This window comes from Anas acuta, chromosome 1, assembly GCF_963932015.1.
Source record: "Anas acuta chromosome 1, bAnaAcu1.1, whole genome shotgun sequence".
NCBI lineage: Eukaryota > Metazoa > Chordata > Aves > Anseriformes > Anatidae > Anas > Anas acuta.
Genome location: NC_088979.1, coordinates 30,792,814 through 30,819,354, shown reverse-complemented (window position 1 = coordinate 30,819,354; position 26,541 = coordinate 30,792,814). Strand labels below are relative to the sequence as shown.

The following is a 26,541-nucleotide window of genomic DNA, read 5'->3' as shown; positions in this document are numbered from 1 at the left end:
GTCATTTTTTGGCCTAACATGACACAGTTCTACACACGACACAGTCTGTGAAGAGGCTACACCACTGCTGTAAAGAGGCCTCTACCAAAGAGCAATCTAAGTATGACAGATAGATGGATGGATCCATGTGGGTAATATCCAAACTAGAAGCAAGACATTCTCAACAAATTTTTCCCTTTCAGATTTTCAAAAGAATAACTTAAAATGTAATGTCTGCTGAAGTAGAGGCAAGAAGATTCACAAGAAAGATGATAATTTTCTATACTGAGGTTACAAACCAGACAGCAGTTTGTTTGCAGTGTAAGAAAGTTATACAATCATTTTGTCTATTGCTTGTATCAATACAAAGAAATGTAGTCTCTTCCAAGAGAATGTATTGCAGCACATCCCTTGGTGATTTAGGATGGTAGTGTTTACCTTTCCTTATAAGCCATCTGAGAGACAATTGTATATTGTGTAAATACAGTGGGGACATGGATTAATTTCAAACCTATCACATAATCTGATGAGATTTCCCATGAGATCTCCTAACAGTTTGCAGCACTGTGAGCCATTATTTCCATATTTATTGGAAATAACGTCTGAGCCAAGGCAAGGCACAATATTCCCACTGAGAGCTGTCATGACAGGAATGGAATTAACTCTTGTTGCTGTATACATGGAGGGTCCTTTCGCCTTTATTAGCATGCACCCCAAATAATAACTAATTCCATGATGATACAGCATACCATATAACAGTACCATGTGGGGCCTGCTAAATTTTGACCTACATTCTCTGCTACATATGCTGAACAAAAGTCAGATTTCACCTGCATTTATATAAGGCTGATGCAACTCCATCATTTCCAGTGGACAAGTTCATGGGTCTTGCCAATACAGCATCAGAATTGAATCTGTGATATGGCAAGTACTCAAAACCTTTTAAGATGGAATTTATTAAGGAGAAAGACCCTAATCACAATGAACTTTAATATTTATTATCAGTTTAAAAGATGAGTAAGGAGAGGTTTGGGTTTTGTTTTGTTTTGGTTTTTGTTTGTGTTTTGTTTTGTTTTTCATTCGGTCAGTCTTATTATAGAACTAGCTACCTATCTGAAGTGTTCTCCAGCTGTTTGGTGTTACCAGTTGTGGACAGATAAATTCCTTTGTGCTTCACGGTCACAATAGCCATACTGATGTCTCTGGTTGCATGGAAGACTCAGCTACATTACAATAATTTTTAGATTCCCAAGCCATTTTCCTGCAAACTTTTACCCAACATTTCTGGCTTATTTTTTGTAGGTAAACTTTCTTCATTTTTAGTTGACCTGTTTCTTTTACTTGATTCATTCAAGGATGCTTGTAACACTGCAATTTGTCACCACGGAAACAACTGTTCGGTCAGTACAGCTGATGTCACTGAACAAATCAAATAAGAAAATCATGAAAATCATTAAAAGAAAAGAAAGAGAAAAAACTTCTAAACAAATGCAGTAATAATTTGGAACAACCAGGAAAGAAATTCAATTGAATGTGATGACTTAATTTCAGTTTTCAAAATTGCAGCTTTTTTTTAAAGAAAACTTTTTATGTTTCTCTGTGGGTGGCAGTGACTGAGTAAAATCCAGTAAAACAGGTTCTAGCAAGCCCATATCATAACCAGAGCTGCATCTCACAATGAGATTGTTGTAGCTCCAACATCCCTGCCAAAATTTTCATGGGAAGCTGAGGCACAGCAGACTTCTCCCTAAGGGCATACAGAGATCTGCCTTGTCCACTTAATTAGCCACTTAACCATTCCATCCAAAAAGGCTGAACATGCAGCTGTCTGCAAATAGCCTGCCATTGCCCAGCAGCTTTAAATATTATATATATATCTTTATCGAGCTCCATTTTCCTGACAGAAATAACCTTAGGCCTGAAATCTCTTCAGCTGTTTCTCCCTACCCATGTCGATGCTACAGTGATGTCTATTTTATGGGTCAATGTTGGTTTTCATCCAGGTTTCTGTAAAGCTTTGGGGGAAAAACCTTAGAAAAGGAAAGACAGATGCTATGCCATAATCCAGGGCAGACTTTTGGAGATTTACCAATAAGTCAAATATAAATGCAGGATAGCCTCGTTGCTATTTAAATAATATACTTTAGTATTTAGCAAGAATGTAGATAAACCCATTCAAGATTCTGGCTAATTTTCAAATTTCTTACGTATTTCTTATAGCTACTGGTAACACACACCTAAAATGCCTTCATAAAATGATTCTAACTATAGAAATAATAACAAATCACATTTATCATAAAAGTGTCTTAAAGCTTTATAATTTTGTCACATTTTACATGAAAAATAACCTCAAATTTATTTCTTAAATAATATAATTGAGCTGATTTAGGAGCTACCATTTCCATCACTATCATACATGAAATCTCTGGGGGATTAAACTTTAGGAGACACTCTCACAAAAATGAAGCGCCTCTTTTATAGCTTTACTAATTAAATGTAATTAATTTACTAGTGCCCAGAAATGTCAGGTATTAAAAAAATAAGTAAAGTCCTCAAGCGTTTTTGCTTTACATGGGATAAATGCTACAATCATTCTTTCCTTTTAGGGAAAACGCAGAGGAAATACTATTAGGTGATAGTGGAGTTCTTCGCAGCAGGTCGATTGAGATTGTCAGGATTCATTAGCATGTGTGTGACTGGTAAATAATTGAGTTAATTTTAGGTTGAGTGACATATTTAGAAAACTATGAATCACCTTATTTTGTGAATTTAATCAACCTTTGCTCTTCCCCAGATAGTTCAGCATACATCTGCAATATTAACTCGGAGCTTACTCTTCACTGTGCACCTCTGACAAATACCAATGGTCCGCAAACTTTCAGAATCATCACCTGCTTTAAATGCTGGCCTCAGGCAAGGAGTTCAATATAATAAAGCATCACAATTACAAAGAAAACAAGAAATGAAAAAATGAAAAGAAAAAAAAAATATGAGGAAAAATCTTTCTTTAACTGAAGTTTTAGCAAGGTTTATGTCAAGATCTCAAGTTGCTTTTAATTTCAAAAGAACAAAAATAACTCAAGTCTCCTACATACCAATGTAGAAAGAATATGTCTCTAGAAACTTTCAAAAAAAAAAACACAGCTCCTGTTTGAAAATTTCGGTCAACTCTACAATGCTTCTTTCCACTGACACTCTGTTAGCCCAACAAAACCACATTAGAAAAGCAAAAATTACACTACATGAGGATCTTCCAACCTTGGCCTCTGAAAAAAAAAAAAAAAAAGGCTGTTTTCACAGGCTGGAAACACCTTTCTCAAAGTTTTGCTTTATTTGGAATCAAGTCACAATTCCTAGCTAAAATGAATGAGCTATTCATTTATTTTTCATTGGATGCCTTCTGACCTCTTAGCCCAAAGTTTCTTTTCATTTCTAAAACACATTCTATTAGCACTAGATTTGATATTGAAAATGACAGCATTTAGGTAAAACAGTAAGCTTTTCTATGTAAAATTTACACTGTGAAGATATGTGCTTGCAAAAAGGGTAATTACTCTTCAGATTCATATTTTGAATATGAAAACAAATCGCTTGTGGATTACTGGCAGCTACAGCTTGGGCGCTGACACTTAACTGTCTGTTATTAATAAGCAAAGCAATTAATGTAATTATAAATATGGAAAAGAAAAATATCAACACTATTTACATTATTTAGTTACTAGGAGGTAAAATACTTTGTCAGCTGTAATACAATACAAATTGCTGCAAAGCGTTTAATACAATTATAACATGCATATATTCAAAGCACTACAGTTTATATTCTAGGTCTGTCCTCCTGGGATCAATTTATGATACTCTGTGCTGGGTATCTTGTCTTTACAAAACCACGTTACTTAGCTCCTATTTTGCTACATTTGGCTACCATGCACTTTATGTATGTGTACGGTTACAGACCCAATCATTGCATAATGAAGAGCGATGCACATCGCTGGGATACACGGGGACACGAAGCAGGATGCGTGATGAGCATCCATACAGGCAGCACAACACACGAGTGCACGCCTCTCTCCGCGACTCTGAAACATTTTCTTCAAGCAAGCACAGTAAAAGAGGCATAACGGAATCAATAGCAGATCGTATGCACTTTATTGCATTGGTTTCTTGAGCGTTTGTGTTAAAAAAAATAATAAAAAAATCTTTCACTTGGGCATTTACCATCTTCACACCTGCATGGCACATAGTAACATGCAGCATCTCTGTAATGGAGGTCTAAAGAAGCAGTTCCTATAGGTGACTGCCACCTAGGTGGGCGCTTACATCCTAAGCAGAACACCCAAAGTCATTAAGCCACATAAGCAGAAAGACTTGCCTTCATTTTCCTTCATTTTCTTGCATTTGCTATTAAAATCCATGTTTAGACGTACTGGTATTATAAATGGTAGCCAAGATGAAACAAGACAATTTCAAAGCTCCTTATTACTGCTTTAATTTTTAAGTCTGACAGTTGTGTAACACGTTAGTGACATCCTCAATTAATAACACGGCGTGTTACTTGGTAACATATGGCATGTTTAGCAACGTGACTCAGCCCCAATTGTTCCAGCGAATCCAAAGACGACTTTGCTTCCAGATTCCCATGTACCAAAGTGTCGTGCGTGTAATCACCTCTTGTAAACACACATTTTCCAGCGCTGCAAAGGGAGACAAACAGTTGCAATGCCAAGCCAATTCAGAAAAGGTAAGTGTTTTAACGTGAATCTTCTTTGCATAACTTTGATAAACAGAAGGTACAATGTAGCAGAGACACATGGTACTAAATACAGGGCAGTGCCTAGATGGGGAAGCACAGGGCAAATTAAAAATGAACACGGATCTGCTAAAAGCTGACACCTTCTCTAACCAAACCAAATTGCTGCTGCCCAGGGATACTGGCTGATGCAGTCTTGCTTTGTTTCCCAGCTGCTCCATGAAGCTGATCCAAAGCCCACTGAAGTCAATGAAGCCTCAAGTAAGAACAAGAATGAACAAAACATCTGTATGTATCTCCTCTGGCTTAGGGCTGGCTGGGGGCTGTTACAACCCCAGGTTTTTGATGGAGCAGCCTCCATGCTGCTCTAACTCTCCCCCCTGCACGCCTGGATTTAACACACTGGTTACAGCCTGATGTTTTATCCATATTCCCATCCCTCCTCTGAACTGCACTTCCTTGCTCAAATGCTCCAGCAAAGAGCTGTTTGAGGAAATAGTCCTTCAAATCTGGCACTGTCTGCTAACGCTCACAAACTTTCTGATTAGAAAAACAAACAGGAGGAGCAGGGTCACCCCAGACCTTCAGAGGGTCCCCGTGGGTGATGCACATCTGCAAGACTATCAGCCACCTTCCTCCAGCCATGAGGCCATGCAGCACCTGGTTAAAGGTGTGACCCAGGTGGAGGGTCAGGGACCTGCAGGGGACATCCTGGGAGCCAGTGGATGTAGATACAATGAGGGGAGGTAAGATACAGTCTGGTAGGTGACCACTGCCCCTGTTAAGTGACAGCAATGCCTGAGCAGCAGTGCCAAAGGGCCACAGCTCCTCGTGCTCCGTGCCCTGCCACCTGAAGGGATGGGCCACAAGCCTTCTGGCTGATCTTCCCCGCTTCTTGCCTGTTTGCCACATTTTAACATTAGTTCCCCTGTTTAATGTTTCAGATTTGCGTGTAGTTAAAAAAGAAGTCGGAGCGTGCCAGTTATTTCTCCAAGGTTTCAGAACACAAACTTTGCAGCTCTTCTGTTGTTTTACATAGGCTGCCACAGATGGAAGACAGATATCTGTCCGCCAACGTTTAAAGAGGACCAGATTTTTTTGTTTAGAGTTTTTCACTGTTTAGCACTCCCAGTCGCACAATCAGCCAGACCAATCCTTCCCTCCGTAAAAAGCGCATACATGAATGAACACGAGATACCATTGTCTGTGCAGGATTCACACACAGAAAGACATCTGCAGAGCACTGGGACTGCCTTGACAGTTAGTTTTGGAAGGAAAGGGGTCAACAACTTCTAAACTGGCTTGGAAAGCTCTAAAATTAATGTAACTGTCTGACAAAAGGGAAAGGAAACTGAAAGGGAAGGAAAACAAAGTTGCCTAGTAGCCATTTCAGCTAGCATCAGACAGGAAGATTTGCTATTTCCGAGTCTTTCCAGCTGAAATATCTGCGGGAAGTTGTTGCGGGAAGTCTTGCTAAATCATCTGTACTCCTTTCCCAGCTGACAGATGACGATTTAGACTGACCTCATATTCTCCAGCTTCCTTCTGCAGCAGATACAGTTAGTCTGTGCCATCGTACCTGATCCTCCACAAAAGTTTTCACACCCTTCAGGCTCATCACAACAGCCCTGCGAGCATAAGCTGAAGCCAACTTGACACAACAGATTCAGTTTTTCTCTCCGAGGCACACATATGTCACAAAGATTGCAGTTCATCACCTACGCTTCACAAATGTTGCTGAGCACGCTCGAGTGGGATAGCACTTGCAAACAGGACAGCACTGATGTTTCTTTTATAACTCAAAAAGAGAAAAAATATGGCTAATATAAGTCTGTTTGAAATTAAGTTCACAATTCATGCTCTGTGAACTGTCTCATGCTGTGTCCAAAAGCTGCACAGAAAAAAAAAAAAGAAAAAAAGTTGTCACTGGAATCATGTGCACAGCCCTGGGAATGAGGCTTTTCTTCTGCCCCAAAATCTCCTGAGCTTGAATACTTCAGGGCTTACAGATTCAGTAGGGTGGGGTCATTGGGTGGTGCCTGAATGCCTGTGTGGACACAGGCAGAAGTTTCCAGGAGCAACAGAAAGTAAACTATGCCACAGAAGTCGCACAGTGCTTACTGATTTCTTCCTTGCGCATGACGTCTTGGGAAAACTTGAGGGAGAAAATGAATGCTGACAACTGACAGGCATCGGGCAGTGTCTTGAGGAAAGCAGGGAAATGTGTTTCCCCATGGACAAGGGCACCGGTGGAGGGAGGGGAGAGGAGAGGTGGCTGCTTCACTCCCAGACAGGGATTAGAAGTCGCAGGTGAACCAAGGCCACCTGCCCTACTAATAGCAGCAGCTTCCTGCTCAAAATAAGGAGCAAGTTCACGCATTTGTTCTCCACTTGGGTTCAGACATAAGCTGCAACACAGATGTTCGCAGGGCACAAAGGGGACACCCAGCAGAGCTGGCTGCAAAGGAAAATTTACAGGAATGACAGCAAGTTTCCTTTTACAGCAGGCTCTCTAGAGAGGCAGTAAAAAGGAAGCTCATTCTGCTATGATTTTTTCTTAAGCTCCTCCTTGTGTAAGATCCCACTGCTGCCAATCTCCAGAGACTGAAAATGAATTAGAAAGAGGAGGAAAAAGCAAAAACCACGGGAAAGCAAAATAAAGAAGCAAAAGAGAAAACAAAGCAGAACAAATGAGACAAATCTATCACAAAGAGGGCATAGAGGAAAAAGAGAAATAAAGGCACATTGCTAGATTTGAGAAATATTAAGGAAATAGTGGCAAGATCTGCACACAAGCTGAAAACACTGTTAGACATAGAATCCTCTAACATGCCTGAAAACAGGCCTGAATATCCAGGAGATCCAGTAGCAGGACAATTATTCTTTAAGTGATTCAGGCAAACGCCTGACCCTATGCATAAAAGGGAGACAGTGGTTCTTCAGCTTCCATCAGGCATCCTGGGACTTACAAATGACACACTCAATGAAAATACTTTGCATTCCAGTTCTTAGAGAACATGCAATTTCTTCTGAAAACCAATCTTTTGGGTCCTCTACACAAAAATCTAATTATGAATTTTATTCTATAAGAACAATTCAACCTCTCCCCCATTATAAATCTCTTAAAATTTTCTCATACAGATCAAATTCAGTTCAGTTGTTACACCCATACATTTGAGAACCTTTTTCCTCTTTAGAGCTGAGATGAAAAAAATGTCTGGTTTTGTAAATTCTTTAGAAAGAATAAAACCTTCTACATCTTCTCTTGTTTCCCCCTCTCCATTACTAGGAGTTTAGCAGCATTTCAAGCATCATAAAGTGTGACCTGAGTTTTAAAAAAGAAATCACCTAAAAATTGCTTCGTTATATGCAAGAATGTAGTTCTGAAATTGCCTGAATATTTTCTGTAAATGTTCCAAGTCAGATACTAGCTTCGCTGAAATACTTGAGAAAATTTTCAGGAACTCCAGCATGCCTGAGTTTTTTACCTTTATAGACCTTTTCTTCAGGCATTTCTTCACATTCATACCTTAACTACCTTAAGCAGTTGCAAGGAAAATCAAAGGAAACACAGACGAAAAGCCAGTTATAGCACAATCTTAAGTATAGGATGATCAAGAGTAGAGCTCTTCTTCCAACTCCCTTGCTTTATGTTCAGAACTTGTTAGTTGCTCATAGAGACTCACTTTTTCCTTCAGTTAGAAGTTAAATTTGTAAGTTTGGGTACACATTTCTCCCTGAGTAACTGTGAGCATCAAACACTTCCCAGTTTCTGCGATACAAATACCACGTGCTGTTGAAAATTCAGCCTCCAAAGATCCATCATATTCTCCCATTCATGGCAGCTGAGATTTATCAAGAGCTTTAAGAAGTTCAGCATTAAACTGTCAACAAAACTCACACATATTCCAAATCATCCAACACAAAATATGAATGTATCCATTACACATACCAATTTATTGCAGGTATTCTCCAACTTTCAAGAAGCATATAATCAAGAATTGCTTCAAGTTCAGAATCCAAGATCTGAAAAGGAAATAATATATACAAGTCACTAAACGTATACAGCTTAAGGCTACCAAAGAAAGAAAAAAATATTATTGTATTTGGAAATGAGACAATTCTTCTACAGTAGTGCATCACAGGAGCCATTCTGGGTGATAAAATTGACAGTATAATTTAAAGGTTATTCAATTTAACATATATAGTAGTACATAGATTCTTAGGCAACTTCTGCATGTGAGTTCAAAATTAGTATAAACCTCTGAAAACACATCAAATTTCCAAATAGCACTTTTGCTACAACTGTCTGTAATGAAAGAACAAAACCAATATACTCAATATGTAAAAATGCAGTAGCATAGCAGAAAATAAAAATACATTAGGAAACCACAAGCATGCCTATGTACATTTACGCAATATTCTACCTTTAATTTGTAGCAAGACTGTGGCTTGAACAGGGAAACCACGCGAAAAAAAAAAAAAAATCAAGGACATAATTATATGCATTATGTCTCTATCCAAAAATGCTGAATAGGGCAGTTCTGCTACAAATGTGAAATTCTAGATGCACATTTTTGTAAGCGTATATGTAACACCTAGTTGCAATTAGTCCTAGAGTATCTGTAATTTATCCTGGTGTTTCTTGCACGTTGACATAGAGCATAATGTGTTTGATAAGACTAATGTGCAAAAAAAAAAAAAAAAAGTAATAAAAAAATAAAAAAGCTGAAGATGATGCACTGGAAGAAAGAAACAGGCTCAGCAGACCAAGAAAAGATGCAGAGGAGTGGAAAAAAAAAAATAGGAGGAAAAGAATTTCATGTGTCCAAATACACTTGGTCTGATCTTTGTTCTAGACAGTGATTTCTGAGATGACAACATCAGCTTCAACACCATGAGTAGATGGTGCACTGAGTATTTCTACTGCTCCTTTAGTATCTTTGAATTCTGCAGCAGGAAAAACTCTTTCACACAGTGCTGCCAAACAGCCACGTCCTTAAAGAAATTAGATTGCACATTAGAAAAAGTATTGCGTCTTTCCTTTCCCCACGATTTTTCCTGAGCTTTAGCCTGCAGCTGCACCACTGGTACCCACCACATGATTCCCAGCGTAGGCAAAGTGAATCACCCCAGCAGAGTTAGATGAATCAGTAACAGACCAGCCTATACCCACTATGCATCAATGGTCACCTGGCTGGGAGCACCTATCTGCTCCAGCTGCACAGCAGGCATTTTCTTCTCCAAAGGTTCAACCCACCAAAGGAGTCTTAGACTCCCTCTGTTCCCTTCTGTGAGCTGGTAATTTTCAAGCAGAGAGACAAAATGTAAATATCAGCATGGATAATTATTTCGCTGCTCATTTTTTTGCAAGATAATCAGACATAAAGATAAGGCTGTCTCTGAGAAGCAGAAGCAGTAGAAATTTTCATCCAGCATGAAATTCTGGATTCTGCCAATTCTTCTTACAAAGGCAACAGTTCACTGATTTGTAGCTGCTGCCTACTTTCTTGTGTAAGAACAACAACTACAGAAATCCTTCATTGGTCTTCTCTACGTATTTTCAGGCAATCTCTATAAACATGACAATAGCGAGGGTTATTTATTCTATATGCTACGTTGCCATTCCTGCTGTTGATGTCAGCTGTGGAGAAGCCAGGCACAGAAGCTCAGGCTCCATCACAAGGAGGAACGAGTAATGCCACTACTTCTCTGCCCTTTGCAATTTCTGTTCAATTCCCCCAAAGAGATTTTCCTCAGCAGAGGAATCAGAAAGTGAATGTCGTTATAGTTAATGTGTAAATCAGCCAAATATCACCTCCAAAAGCAGTGTGAGCTATTTACTAGGTAATACCAACAAGAAACAACTGCTAGATCAGAGACTAGCCAAAGTTTACCCTTTATTCTCTACAGTAACATCTGCTGCTTTTCTGCATTTCCTTCTCCATCAATTAGCCTTGTAGCATTTTTCCCACATAAATTTATTCCCTACACTATGTTTTCCACTCTTATTTATCCCTCTCATCTCTTACCCACTTTTATGGCTGCATGATTTATCCTCACTTGCAATGCTCTGCGGTTGACTGTAAGCACTCAAGCTACCACACCTGAACAGGAGTTACCACTCATCATTAGGCACCTAAATGCACAGATTCCAGGCTGCAAACATCTTAGGCTGAGTAATCTTCATGGCAGGCAGTAGATTTCAAGGGCTGAACTATGAAGACCAACCCAACTTTTCTTGTAAAGGTAACGTTCAAAACACGAGTCACATGTAAAATTCTCCTAACGTGGTTAAGGATGAAACATTATTCAAAGACAGGTCTCAAGGGATTGTTGACCTGAGAATTTCTTGTACCATATTTATAGAGGAGCAGGATGAATTATTGCATGGCTGAGACAGGTCTGTTGCAACCATCGTTACATGTGAGTATAGGCACGCAAATTGCTGTGCATAACATTAGCAGCTTTTATTTTAGAAGTGACCACCCATTTGACTGTTCCAAAAAATCTCAGAGGGTTGCTAAAAGATGCCAAGGAAACTTTTTGCTTCTAGCACACTTTCTATCTTTAATAACACCAGCTGTCACTTTTGCAAACACATCGTGCCCTCCACAGTTATCCCATATTCTGCAAACACCAAAAAAGCCCCAAACCCTCCCACAGTTATTAACATCTGCTTCATTTACTGATACTGACAAACTGAAGGACAAAGGCATGATTTAACAGATTGTTCTGTGCAAAGAAACAATGCAGTTCACAAAAGGATTCATCAAATGCCCCTGTCAGAAAGCCTTACAAAGTACAGCTTAATGAACGTATGCAAATTGCTGTAATATATAAAATGTCTGCTACCACTTCAACAAGTAATGTGCTTATGAAATCTATAGAGAATGGTAAGATAGATCAATCTAATTTGTCTTTGAAATAAAGTGATTTGGTTTTCTCAAGATAATTTCAATCTCTTTTTTTGAATGCCTTGTGGCATGACAACAATACGTTACATACAATGATCCACCACCGTTTTAGACCCTAGAAAATGTGACTATTCCATAGAAAAAGCCCCAGACAAACTAGAAGCACACTGGTACACTTCAGTATTTTCCTTTGATGTTTTGACACACTGGAATATCTAAAAAACTGTCATTTCCAGTTTGCCTTGCTGCATTTAAACAACCCCTATTTTTTGGAGTTGCTTGATGAAAGTTTGAAGCCTGAGCTAAGCCAGGCCAAAATTTACAGTATGCAAAACTTTTCAGATCTGAGAGAACATCAGAAAACAACGTCCGTACAGGATGATCACTGCTGTTGCTGTTTTCAACATTATTGATCTCAAGATCAGATAATTTTCTTTTCATCAAGATAGGGAAAAATGGCTTCTGAGCTAAAATGATTTTTGATGGAGAAAGAAAAAAAAAGTCTTTTTTTCCCCTGAAAACTAAAAGTTCTTTTTACCAAGTTACTTTTTCAAAAAAGACATTTTTGGTGTTTTTTCAAAGAAGCCAGAAACCACAATCAAACCCACCCTTTATGAATTTAAGAAGAAATGAATAGAACTTCTCTAAATATTTACATTAAAGAAAATACGTGCAAAAGAACATGGCACAGTGATCTCATCAAAAACCATGCAGAATCAGAATTTCTAGATCTTGATTTTACTATTTAGGCCTAGGAAGGTGTGGAAGAGACGGTGCATCACATGGCACTGTGATCTACTGTGAGATTCTCCTTTAAAGACCTTTTTTTTTTCTCCGAAAACATCTGTCAGAAGGAGCTTAGGTACAGGTAATGGTGCCTTGGGGCTGCAATGGACTACATCATGGGTTTTGCACTCCTTTTTTCTTTGTAGAGGCACTATTCACCCTTTGCAAAAAGTACTCAGAGCATCATGTGTACTAACATAAAACTGATTCCTCTTCAGAGCCAACTGAAAATTAAACAAAACTATGAATGTTTATTATTTTATCCCAGATGGTCTGTCTACTTATTTGCATCTAAATGAGTTTATATAGGTGAGCTGGGAGGCAAAGAGGAGGACGAAAGGGTAATTTTTTCGTTATTTTTCTTTAATTTTTAATTTTTGACCACCTTTTTACACTTTCAGAAGCCCCAGTCATCCAAAGGCTACAAATACAGAACACAAATTATCTGGCCTCTTCATCTTCCTTTCAGTCTCATTTCTCTGGAGCCTGTGATGGAAAAGGTCCAGGACGCAGTTTGCCAGTTCTTTTACATGCTATTTATTAGACCCAAATTTTTTCCAGCTGGAAGGTGTCCATCACATTCTATGGAATTCAAGTTTTCATAGGAAATAAAAGGAACTCTAGTGCTGGGACTGCAAAACGAAAACAAACAAACACTCTCTAAGTAACACTTCACTGGGTGATTCTTTGTTAATTTACGCTAGGACAAAAGTCCACGATGTGAGTATGGTGAGAATGTTCCCTAGTTATCTTACAAGGAGACTTTTCCCCTGCCCAAAACAACTGTCCAATAAATAAACAGTTTCAACTCTTACATCATTCATTATGTCTATCACATTACTGTATAATTACTATTACTATTGAAGAGAGACTCAAGTTTTGCTCACTGCCTGAGGCAAAATGACTAAATTGGACAGCACTCTGTGCAGGATTTTTAAATCTCTGAATCACAGAACAGCAGTTACTGCATTAAGAATTAAGCAAGCTGTAACTTAGAGTCCAGGTTGAAACACAATGCCAGAAATGTGTTGTGATCTCCTTTTAGAGGCATTAACTTGTAAAATCCCTTCCAGTTTGTTACACTGAATATTCAGTATATATCAGACACTATGGAAAAGGTTTGCAAGAATGTATATACTAGAGCAACTATGTGTAATACTTTTTTAAGAATTTGGTTTGTATCTGACAATTAAGGGGTGATATCCTTAACAATTTCTATCACTTTCAGATGCCAGGTAGCAACATTTAACATAGCAGACCGTTGTCTTTTTTTTTTTTTCTTTTGGTATTAAAACTTGCAAGATGGTGGGTGGTGGGTTCTCTGGCTTCACATTCAGCCAAAGACTGTAATCTGGGAATAAATGGACATGCCAAGCCTTCCTTTATTATACCTCATTTTTTAAAATTACTCTTTCAGATTCCATCATTACCATCCCCATTTTAAATTTGTTCTTTTTAACATAGATCTACACATACAGAAAAATGTCTCTTCTTTTGACAGTACATTGAGGCCAGCAGGTTCACAGTTGGTATAGTTAATAAAGGGAAATTAAGGAAGCTCTATCTCACATCTCCTCTCTCATCTCTTGAACCCATATGAAATTCTACTAATTATCCTAAGTAAAATTAAACATTTTAACTTTTCCCTGGAAGAGGAGGAAAAGATTATTCTTGCGAGTCGATCTTCTTACAACTCCCCTAAGATGCAACATCTAATAGACTTGGGGGGGCGGGGAGGGGAGAAGAGCCTCCTGTACAGACTTCTGTTTCAGGCTAATAAAACTGCTTCAATAAAGTATATTAACCTGTGCACCATCATTGACAAAATTACAGTCACACCGTGTGCAATGGAGTGTGCTACACGATAATGCAATAAAACATTTTTTTTCACCCATTACTTCAGGCTTTTTATCCATTGGCAACATCAATGTTTAAAGTCTGAGTTCCCTGCTCTAACAGAATAGGTGGGAAGTGAAGTCAGTCAGTGTCCACCCAGTCCTACATCCCTAGCCATTAACAGACTCCTGCCACCCATCACAATGAAGGTATTCACCCATCGCTGTTACGGACAAGGTAACTGTACTGGACAGCAGCTTTATCAATAGCAGCAAATGGTTCTGGGACTATCCTACACTGACAGTGAAGTAGATTAGTAGAAAGTGAAATCCTTTCTTTGATTATCTCCCTGGCAAGCTAGGACAAACCAATGTTCCTTGTTGAAAAAGAAAAATGAGGAGTTTAAAAAGAATGCAGATCTTTCTCAGCTCAGAGAGTTAATTTCAAAGGGCTGAGAATGTCCTTTTTGCATGAATGGGTTCTCCAAGTGCCCTGTGTGAGAAAAGCGAGAAAGCTGCACTAGTCTGTCTCAGAAGCAGCATCCAAGGTGCTCAGATTCCCAATACGAAGTATTTTGGTGGAAAAAAAATAAAATAATAATAATAAAAAAAAATTGCTGAGCAACTTTACTGTAGGAGGCCCTTCTAAAGGGAAGCAGGCACAACAGGCAGGCAATGTGCCCACTGCTTTGGGTTGGGCAGTGCAAGGCCTAAGCTCCCCTGCTGCATCCCTGTAGAGGGCCTGAGATAAGCAGACATGCTGCCATCACAGTGGTCCGGAGCTTGGAATAGAAACTTGCTATGGAAATACATTGGGGTTTTGGTTTGTTTGTTTGTTTCTCTTTTAAGAATAAGGCAGATGCACTAAGCTGCACAATTTCAGCCTAGTGAAAGACTTGGTAAGCAATTCAATGCTTTAGATGAAATAAATCTCTAACCCGACCCATCTTTAACTATAGTGACAAGTATTGAGGAAGCCCTGCTCAAATAATCACAATGCATGTAAAATGGGGGGTCCAGGAAGTTAGAGATCACATTTTTCAGGACTAGGGCCTAGAAGGACAACATGGGTAAGTTTTGTATGTCCATGACATTCAGTTATCTTGGAAATTCCTTAAGTAACAGTCAGCTTCACAATATCTGAAGATTATGATACTAGATACCTGCATAAAAGGAGGAACCATTCAGTACTAGCCACTAGTGAAGTCGTGCCTCAGAAATCAAAAGTGGATCAACAAATCCATAGGAGAAACATCGTGTTCTCTTTGAAAGGAGGACCATCCTGTCCTCCTTGATACAGAAAGCCATTGTAACAGCAGTCAGCTACAATTCAAAGGTGTTTGCTCATATTATTTTTAGTGTTCCAGAAAAGAAAGGCCAACTTTCCCTCTGGTCTCAGAAGCAAGCACAAAATCTGGAGCTGTGAAGGGGAGCAGGATCAAGAAACTAGAGAGGAGTCTAAGAAGCCTTTCTAAACAGTAAGTTATGCATTTTGCTGAAAGTGTAGGACAGGTACCAACATGTTATCCTCTGAAAAATCAGAAATAATGAGGAATAGCTCATAAGGGTTATCAGCAGACAGGCTAGTGGCAGAATGAGTTCACTACAGTGATGATACGACAGTATTAGGATAGCAGAGCAATTCTAAGCAAAGGTAGCTAAAAATACTACCCCTGCCCAACACACACTCCTCCAAGACCTTCTTATCTTCAGTGTCGTGATGTTTCAAAGTTAAATGTCCCAGCAGACAATTCCGTACTGTGTCTGCTAGCATCAAGATGAAGCATGGTGTGCTGTGGTAGGCTTGTAGTCTCTGAGGGTTGCATGTCTGTATGAATGATGAAGATAGCTGCATTTTGTTCCAGTTACTGTGAATTAAGAGCAGAACCCTGCTGCCTGGCAGGTTTTCATCACGGGCTTCAGATGGGAAAAGTCTGGGTATGGTGCTTGGGCTGCAGTACTGAAGGAATACACAAATCAGGGGGACAAAAAGGGGTCTTGTCTCGTTTCCTGATCTAGTTTTGTCCAGGAGGGCCACACAGCATCTGTTCTACAGAGACACACACAAACCACAAAATCTCTTCCTAATACCAATAAGAAAAGACCAAGAACAACAACTCCCTTTTTTTTTGTTGTTGTTGTTTTTGTTTGTTTGTTTGTTTTTGTTTTTGGTTTTTTTTTGTATGTGTGTGTGTTGGTGGGGAGCAACTGATATCCCTGACTCCAAGGGTCTGGCAACAGCAAGGAGTTTTGCACACTGACCTCTTAAAATGGGTCTTCCTGGCATCTGTTAGCCAAGTATTCTGTTTTTCTACTTTACTGTTAGCAAATTATTTTGTTTTTTTTTTTTTTTTACTCAAATACTGTGTCTGGAGTTGATTCCAGTACTTCACCTCTTGGGATGTTTGAAAAATTTCTTTTAATTTTCAGTCTAAATTCATTCAGGACTAATTAATAAACATATTAACTTCTGCTGATATTATCCTTCAATTTCAACAGCTCTCCTCCCTCTCTGGTGTTTGCCCTCCAAATGTATTTAGAAAAAAAGTTTCCTCCTGGATATTATACACAAATTACAGCGAATGGAGGCTTAGCATATTTTGCCATAAAGTCTGACAGAAGGAAACCATCCACTGGGAAACCATATTTAATTTATTTTTTACCTAATGAACAAAACACAAGATGCTGATTTCTTTTTCTATGAGCTCCATTACAAGCTAGGAATGATTATACCTGCATGGAGAGCAAGCTATAACCTATGGCTAGCCAAAAGAAAAGAACTGCATCTGAGCAGTCAGCTGCCGGGGGCCGCACTTTAAATGCATTTAAGGTTCTGAGCACTAGCACTGAGCTGTCAGCGGAGGACAAATACATAATAGGGGAGAGAAGAACAGTAGGCATCTGTCATACAACTACCATCTTACTAGAGGACATGGAAAGTGGAAGATATTGACCATGGCTTTCCTCCAGTCCAGACAGACTTGAAAACCAAAGAATCTGGCACCCAGGCCTCCTACTCTCTAGGTTAATGCTGCAACTACTTCATGTCTATGCAAAAGGCAGTTTCATCTGCCCCCCAGTTTCTCAATGTAACCACCATACTTCTCTGTTGACTTCAATGTCATTCAAATGTGTCAGGAATGGCCTCAGCACACCCATCAGGCCTCACTGAGTACTAAAGCACCCCACTGCAGTCTCCAAGCCACGGTGGCACTGCCACCAGGACTTCTCTCTTCAAGCATGATGTCTGAACATGCAGGGACACAACCATTAAATATCCAAGGAGGCCTGTGGTCCAGGACAGAGGGACTGATCAATGCAAGTCAGGTGGCCCTCCAGCACAGTTATCCTGTATTGATCTCCACAACGTCAGCACCAAGGGGGGAAATTTGTCTCACTGACTGCAGATGTCAATATATGAGCTCATCACCTTGGGCTACCCTTAATTGAAAGAGAGAAATAGGTACCTCAAGGGCTCAATTCTTCTCATCATAACATGGATAACTAAAATAGCTCAGATGAATTACACCCAACTATAGGGTCCGATGGTTTTAAAAGGAATCTAGGGAGAGTAGCTTTGATGTAGGCACTCACACTAGATAACTCAAGGTAGTTTGGATGAATCTTACTGCTGAAGCCTGCATCAGGAGAGCTGGCATTCAGACAAATCACTGATCTGAAGTCACAAACAGGGGTTCAAAGGATGGGTTTTCAATAACACCATGATCTAATCTGTAAGTCTTTATTCAGCCCAGCCTTTTCTTGTTGAATTTTAAATAGAATAATTTGAGATTTGGCTCAATGATAGCAGCAATAAAAGTCATCATTAATCTAGGAAGACTGATTTATTAGAAAATATTAAAATAACTAAATATGTATAGCTTGACTAAAGCCACGATTGAAAGAGAAATATGATAATTATCTACAAGCTCTGGAACGATGCACACACTAAGGATTTTTTAAATAGGGATTTTCAGGAAACTATAGCTAAGAGTAATGTGATTATACTGAGCAAAGTAACATTTAGGCTGACAGGAAAAAAAAAAATCCTAATAATGAAGTGTATTCTATTGTAGAATAATCTTCCAAAGGAAATTGGCTGAAGTCCAATCACATCTAAAGCCAACTGGACAGAGATCCACAGAGAACAATCCTCCATTAGCTGCAAGATGGACTAGATGACTCAACAGCACTTTTTCATTTTTAAATTCCTATCATTCCACTGTACAAAATAATCCAATAAGCCAAAGTGAGAGGGAAATAGGCTTAGCAACAACTGCACAGCTGTCTCTTCTCCAAGGTCTGTATAGTGCAATCAGTGTGCCTTGCAAGAGGAAAAGAACGTCTGTACGTGGTCAGAGTACCGTGTTAATTTGGTGTTACAAAGTCTTATGCTTCCTGTCCTCATTTCTTTCTTGTTCCACTCCCTAATAAAATGAGGAAAATCGACCCTGTGTTGTAAATGCATCAGTCGTGATTTTTGCTGCACGAGTTACTCATAATTTGTTTAAGCCTTCTTGATCTCAAATGCCAATTGCTGTTAAACAAAACACAAAAAATAAATAGCCTGTAGACGCATATTTCCAACAAAATAATTTTGCCACATGTTGATCTACAAGGAGTAGGGTAACAGTGTTTTCATGAACTTTTGATACTCATTTTTATGGCCGTCCAATAGTTTACTCTAGTTTTGAAGAGGTTTTGACATTTATAGCTAAAAAATCTTGCTGAGCGTCTGTGTTAATATACCCTCTGTTGTCTGTTACACTGCAGGAGCAAATAACAGAAGTCTTCCTAAAGAATGACTATTCAATTCAATTGCGAATTTGGTTTTCCTCATTGGGGAACATTAGACAGTCTTAACAATACATATAAAAAAATATTTTCTGAAGTGCTTTCAAGTGTAACACTAGCTTTCTACAATCCATTGCAATTCCACTTTTCCCACAGCAGTCGCACTCTGTAATGCAGACCAAATCTCTTCTACCCACTTCATGGAGTGGCCTGAGATTTCAGGGCACGTTTATAGGATGTGTAGCTATGAATGTCTTTTCTAAAAAGGATTTTAAAAGAACATCCTCTGAACAAGAGATCTGCATGACATAGCTTGTTGTTTGTTTGTTTGTTTGTTTGTTTTTTCTTGTTTGTTTGTTTGTTTTTTTCATTTAGTTTATTTTTTGTTTTCCCTGAAGTGCTCAATTAAGCATACAACAGCACAGACAGGATTTCTGTTTTCCTAAAGAAAGAATATTAATTGAAAATTGTTCACAAAAGCCAACAGTGATCAACAGCTCATAGCTAATACCCCTGGTTCTGAATTATTCACCTAATTTCTCCCTGATTTTTTCCCCTCTCCAATTAACTTTCCTAATCAGAACCCATCTTCTTTCCTACTTTCTTTCCATTGTCAAAGAAGTTAAAAGAAATACAGTGTTAGAATTTTACTGTACGTCATTCTTTTAATTGCTTATACATCTGAGATTTTTCCTTCTCTCTTGTCCTAAGATAATAAGAGACGTAAAACATGAATTACCCTTAACTGATACAGCTGCTAATTCCCATTACTGGCAATAGAGCTGAGGCAATAAAATGGCAGCTGTGTCCCTGCAGTCTACCTGCACGTGAAACTGAGCTTGCGTTAGTAAAAGTGACTCACCGCTTTTAATTGGTCTGAAAATATGCCAAGAGAAAAACTGACTGCCACATCATAGTTCAAAGGGTTTGGATATATACTGCTGCGGGATGGTGTTCAAAGAGCAGTCAGAGATGCCATCTGTGGTGGTTTTACCCTACTACACAGCTGAACTCCACCACAACCACTCTCTTACTCCCCCTCCTCAAAAAAAAAAAGGGGGAGAAAATGTTATGGAAAGAGCTCAAGGGTTGAGATAAGGACAGGGAGATCACTCAACAATTATCGTGATGGGCAAAACAGACTCAGAGTGGGGAGATTAATAAAATTTATTGCCTATTACTAACAAGGTAGAGCAGTCAGAAATGAAGGAAACAAACTAAAAACACCTTCCCCCCATCCACCCTCTTCTATGTCCTCCCCCTGAGCAGCACAGAGAAACAGGGAACGGGGGCTGCAGTCAGTCCCTGACGCTTTGTCTCCGCTGCTCTTTCACGGTCCCTCTCTGCCCCTACTCCCCGTGGGGTCCCTCCCAAGGGGTTCTGGCACCCCCAGCCCCCTGCTCCTGCGTGGGCTCCTCTCCACGGGCTGCAGCTCTGGCCCGGGGCCTGCTCCTGCGGGGGCTCTCCATGGGCCGCAGCCTCCTCCAGGCCACATCCACCTGCTCCACCGGGGGCTCCTCCACCCATGGGGGGGCTGCAGCGTGGAGATCGGCTCCATGTGGGACCCATGGGCTGCAGGGCCAAGAGGCAGAAAAATGAGGAAAAGGCTGTCTCAAAGGTTAGGAAAGGGGCTCAGATGAAGCAACATCCTAGCACCTCCAAAAGGACTATGAGGCAGAAGACTGCCTACAGGAAAGTCCTAAACATGTGAAAAACTCCTCTTACCCTGCAGTGTTCTGGGTAACCTGGGCAGAGCTCCATATCCCAACCCAGCAACAAAGTCTCTGCTGCTGCCTTTGGGTTTCTTTTCTGCTTGAAACCTTAGCTAAGAGGAAAAACAAGAGTCACATCCCCAAACCAGGATATGATGAGCCATAGGAATGGAAAGGCTGACTAAAGCACTGTCCAAGTCCCACAGAGAGGGTAAGATCAAGGAAGTAGTAGAAAGAATATATATTTTTTAATTATTTTTAAAGATTTATTACTAGGAAATCAGCTGTATAATTTTTAACTCAGACAGCTAATTCTAATGGTGATATTTTAATCTAAAGCTAACCTTGCTGTAATTTTTCCCTGATTTACAATGTTGAAATAATTACACCAAAAAAAAAAAAAAAAGAGAGAGGAAATTTCTCATTTAAATGGGTGAGAATCAACCACTTAAAAATAATCATATATAAAGGCTACATAAAGCTCAGCATGAAGGATGGCTTTTTCCAGCAGTAAGGACTGTCAACATAGCAAAGATGCTATGACATGAAAATACCTTCACAGCTTCACAGCAGAGTAAATACTTGATTTCTTTGTCCAGTTTACTGCATGTTTTGCTCTGTCAGAAGAACCGTGGCCAGGCAGCAGGCATGAAAGCTACATAATTTCCTCCTACAGGCTTCTGCACTTATATGGAAATATCTGGAGAGAAGGATGATTTAATGACTGAGTGTGTTCAGCCACAGGAGGTTTCTTGAGGATGGGTAGGAAAGTGATGAAGGAAGAGAGAGACGACCATCCCTGCACTGAAAAGTGGGGAGCAAACTCACAGCCAGGCTACAAGAGGTGGCAGAAGGAAAGGTGCTTTGCTCATGGAAATCTTCCAGTGGGGATTTCATAGGATCTGTGTTTAAACCTGAGAGCTGCAGGCTGGAAAGAATGACCAAAAGAAAACACCCTGCTTTCTATCCCAAGGGTTCACTCTGAAGATGGCAAATCCATTTTCAGTCTCATTATTTCCAGCTGCCTTTCAAGCAGGTCACAGTTTTCTCTCTTAGAGGAATTTGGCTTTAGTTTAATATCATGCACCGTAACACCCAGAGTTAGGAATAAGAAGTCTTGGTGGTCATTGGTGCAGTTTACTTGTTTTTAGGAAACCAAAACCGCCTGATGTGAAATTCTGCTGTAAGCTCAGATTATCATTGAAAAGATAATGGAAAATGAAAAGAATCTGCAAAATTAATAGATTTTATCCAAAGGAAATAGATTGTCTCAAAGTTAAAGAAAGTGTTTTGGGGTTTGTGATTTCATACATTAGCAATGAATAGTCCTACTTCAGCAGGGATTTCCAGGTGGTGAAATAGGAACGAAGAAGCAGGACAGTGACAGAGCAGTCATCCTTGTTTCAGGGTGACCAGAAGCAAACTAGTTCAGGTTGAGAAAGCAGAGAGGGCTGTGAATTAAAGGTGCACTTTTCAACGTCAAATTATTGTCCACCCCCTCACATACATACTAAGAAAAGTCGTGATAAATTAAAATGCATGAAGACTTGGGAAAAAAGCTTCCTTTATTCTTAAAATCATGTAATTTGGGGGGTTGAGTCTTGATTTTTAAACTTAGATTGCTAACAATGGCACCTCTGTCATTTTGCTTTAATATGCACATTTCTCCTGAGGACTTGCAAGGTTTTGTTTGGACAGTTTAGGGTTTTGTGGGCCGGGGAGATGGGAGGGAACACAAGGAGATGATCACCTTTAGAAAGTATTCATATATTGTTCCATTGTGTCCTAAGAGTTTTTAGGGACTAAGGCTTTCTGCATCTATTGGGTGACACCCTCTGATTCTTGCACAAGCTAAAAAGCTCCTAGGGTCCTCTGTCACTGCATAACACTGCACTGAGCAACTATCACAATTAAAGGGCTTTTTAAAACTATAAACACTTACAGAAAGATGTCAAAAATTGCTTGTCATGCTGAAGTAGAAGAAAAGGAGCCTAATACATTAAAAATTAAACGTACTCTAACTGCCCACAAAAAAAAACATAGCAAGTTTATATGCATTAATTGTTTCCACAACGTTGAAGTGTCTATGAGTGCAATTGCATTACCTAATTAAGCCCCAAATTGTCAAGTTTACTCATGCAGTGCAGACATATCATGTTTTAAAACGATCCCAATCAGTTAGATGATACTCCCTTTCTGTGCATGAAGCCATCCAGCATTTAAAAGAAAAAAAAATATCTTTCCAGCTTCCTTTTATATCCCAGGTGGCTTGGATTCTTAAGCGTAAGCCTCCCTAAAACACAAAGGAGTAAATATTGAAAGCACTGTGCAGATTTCATACATCAAAAAAATGGGGGTTTAGAAGCACAGATCTCACAACTTTATCAAGAGCAAAGGCCCAGGTTCTTTAACCACCACTCCCACTGCAATCTTAGAATACCACATTATGGTCCCCCTGGATTAGAAATTTAAAATACATTTCACTAATCAAGGCTAATATATAAATATGGAGGACTAAAGAGTACACTCCGTGTACTAAGTGCAACCCAAATATGTTATCAAATATTCTGGTATTACTGTTAATTACCGTAACCTTTTTTAACCTTATGCTCACTAAATCGATTGATTTTCTGAAAAGCAGCATGTCCCACCTTTCACTCAGAAAAGAAAGGCGCACTGGCAAACCAGCTTTCAAAGTGTTTCCATGCCAAGCACAGGATCATGAGATCTACTGGTTACACGGCATTTTCATGCTCCTCACAGAGATTTTCTAGGCACTAATAATACCAGTTTATTTTTTAATGGGGCTGCTCTAAAGAAAAATAATTAACATATGGTTGACTTCCCATATATTAGAGAAAACAATAATAGTGACTAAATCGGTCTATCTGTGGAATGGCATAATTTCAACTGTCCTGGTCATGATGAGTTGTGCAGCTGACTCATCTCACAGACACGCATCACGTAATGAGAATGAACACAAATCGTTTGCAATGTCAAGGATTAAATTCTACGTAAGACAAAGGACACAGGACCATATTACAAGGGACTACCTAGAAAGCAGAAGCCAGCCAGCCATAACCTCTGTGAGTCACAGGAACCCCCTGACGGGTGGTTAATTGATAACACCGATAATAATGAGGCAAGATCTCCTCTGTCATCTGGATTGCTAGGCTTCAAGTGAGGGCATGTTATCTTGTCTTTTCACTGTCCCTGAGTTCAAGGTATCACTCTGAGTGCGTGGCTTAAAAGCCCCAGATCCACACGAAGTTAAATTCTTACAAGAAATTTGTATCTGCTACAAAAAGAGCTCAAAATAATCTCAAGTTGTAGCAGTGACACAGAGGATGTCCTGAGATGCTGCATCCTACCAAATTGTGGTCACCAACACAGCACCAGTAAATGTCAAAGAGAAATCAGTACACTGAACCCACCTGAGAAGCTCCTGTGACAACCTGCTACATGATGTTTAGGGACATTAGCTGAAATAAACTAAATATGGAAATGATTAAGGGCACCATGTCTGGCTGGTAGGTTCTTATCACAGCACACGCTTGGCAGACTGGGGGTTCTACTTAGTCACAAAAGCAGGATGTGGAGAAGCTGGATCAGATAAAAACAACAACAACAACAACAACAAAAGGCCTGTAAAACATGCCTCTACTTGGGATCATATTTATTAACACAGCCATTCAAGCAGTCTTAATCTCAGTACAGGAACTAAAATACATGTAAACAGAACAATCTCGGCTGTCAGGATACCACCCATTAATCACCAGGTTTCCTGCATCTGGAGAAAAACAGAAAGGCATCTAAGGCTACCTAGTTTGGGTCCTCCTATATTCAGTGGAGCAAAACAAGGAGCCTAAGACAACTGGACTCCTGACTGAGGTGGCCTGATAGGGATGAGTGGAGCAAATCCAAGCTGTTGCTGCATTGCATTTCTGTACAGCGTGGGGGGAGAGAGGCAATGCAAAACATAGCTGGGTTGAATCACTCCCTGAAGCTGTTCTCTCAGCTGCATGGGGAGAATAGGCACCTAACTAACATCTGTAGGATCAGATCTGGATTCATCCCACCTCTATCTTGGCACAGCAGACTCTTTATGCAAATTTAGCATGCCAAAGGATTAATCTACCCATCATTTAACTCAGATGTCCTTAAAATTATTGCAGGGGTTCAGAAAATATGAGAGTGGTATGGTAGACAAACTCCTGCTTCCATCAATCATCTTTTCATTAACATCATTCATCCTGTCCTCTTTATTCTGAGTAAAATCTGCATTCTCTCTTTACCATGCAAATACCTCTTACATAATAAATACTGCAACACAATAAATCCTTTAGTGTCCCTTTTTCCTTGTATAGAACCTGTCTCTGCACTGCTTTATACTGAAAAGATTTTTCAGACCTCAGCACATGCATTAACTGTAGTATTTCCTTCCTGTGCAAGCTCATGCAAGGATGGTCTTCTTCATTTTCTCCTCAGTGAGGAAGGGCATTGACATTCAAGATTTTCACCTCTACCCACTGGGCTGTGAATCTCTGCATGCATGAAAGCTCCTCCTCTCATCCTAGGTTTGTCCTAGTCAAGAGAAGTCTAACTTAGACTTTCCTCCAAAACAAATGACATACGAATGGTGTTTTGTTGTTGCTGCTGCTTTGTTTTAAATTTCTTTGCTCTCATGCCTTGTTCCCAATAGGATTTTTACATAACATTTAGGGAAACAGAAAAAAAAATAATCCAGGAAACTAAAAGGTCACCCTACTAGTGGCCTCTAACCACAGAAACTATGAATAAAAAGAAAATAACTTTGGACTGTTTTCTGCGAGAAGTTCTGCCTAAGTCTTCTCTTCTCCTCCCGGAAAATGGGTGATGTTCAGAAATCAAATTTGGGCTTGGACCCATCTCTAATTTTCATTCATTAATTCTCAAACAGTTTGTCTGCACACAGAAGAAAAAACTAGAAAACTGCTTGCATGTGAAGACAACCATCTGTAAGCAAAAGGACATTATCCAAGAAGAAGCAATGGGAGGATCTGCTCCTGTAATAATTACTGTCTGCTGTTAACAGCATAACTGTCAGTTGTCAAAACTTGGGACCTAAAATAACCTTCTCCATGTTTCCTTCAAGGTTTTCCTGTGTCCAACTACTTCTCTTTTCAATTGTCTTCACAAATTCTCAACCCTCAACAGCCTTGTTACTGACTTTCAGAACAAATACTCCATGCCAGAAAGCCAGATTTTTTATATGCAGCCACTTGAAACAATCTCCAACACTGATTCTTATCCTGCATTATTACCTCCTCCAGCACAAGAACTTTGTTTCTCCTGGGAAGGATTTGACTTCCTTACTTATCAACACCTTCCTCTGTATGGCAATGTGTTTCCTCTCACCCTCCTTCAGCCACACAGTGCAAAAATCCTCGAAAAGGTGAAGAGCTGTATGTGTTAATGAAAGGCTGATTAGGAATTGACTGCTAATGTCATAGACGCTGCATCCCGTATTGCCGTGGGATTTTCTACCAACTATCAAGCCAGAACACGTGTGCACAGGTAGCAAATATACCACGGAGAGGTACTTGTGCACCTTGCTATTAGCCTGAAACAGATTTTCCAGCATCTGAGCAGTGACCTGTTAATAGCTTACATAATGAAAAACAGCACTGAAATGAGTCAGTGTGCTTGGCAAATTCAGATCATTAACCATGAGAAAGCGCTTCAAGTGGATCAAGGGAGAGACACATACCCCAGAGAACATTAAATAGAGA

General features: G+C 39.6%; 1 protein-coding gene across 7 annotated transcripts in view; it reads right to left on the bottom strand.

Annotated features, from left to right (window-relative positions):
• Positions 1–26,541, bottom strand: part of ENOX1 (ecto-NOX disulfide-thiol exchanger 1) — a 360,411-nt gene that overhangs the window by 279,092 nt on the left and 54,778 nt on the right. For all 7 annotated transcript variants that reach the window (XM_068675336.1, XM_068675334.1, XM_068675281.1 and 4 more), the window contains one exon: positions 8,679–8,752. The gene's annotated coding sequence lies outside the window, so the exon portion shown is untranslated. The remainder of the gene's footprint in view (positions 1–8,678; positions 8,753–26,541) is intronic.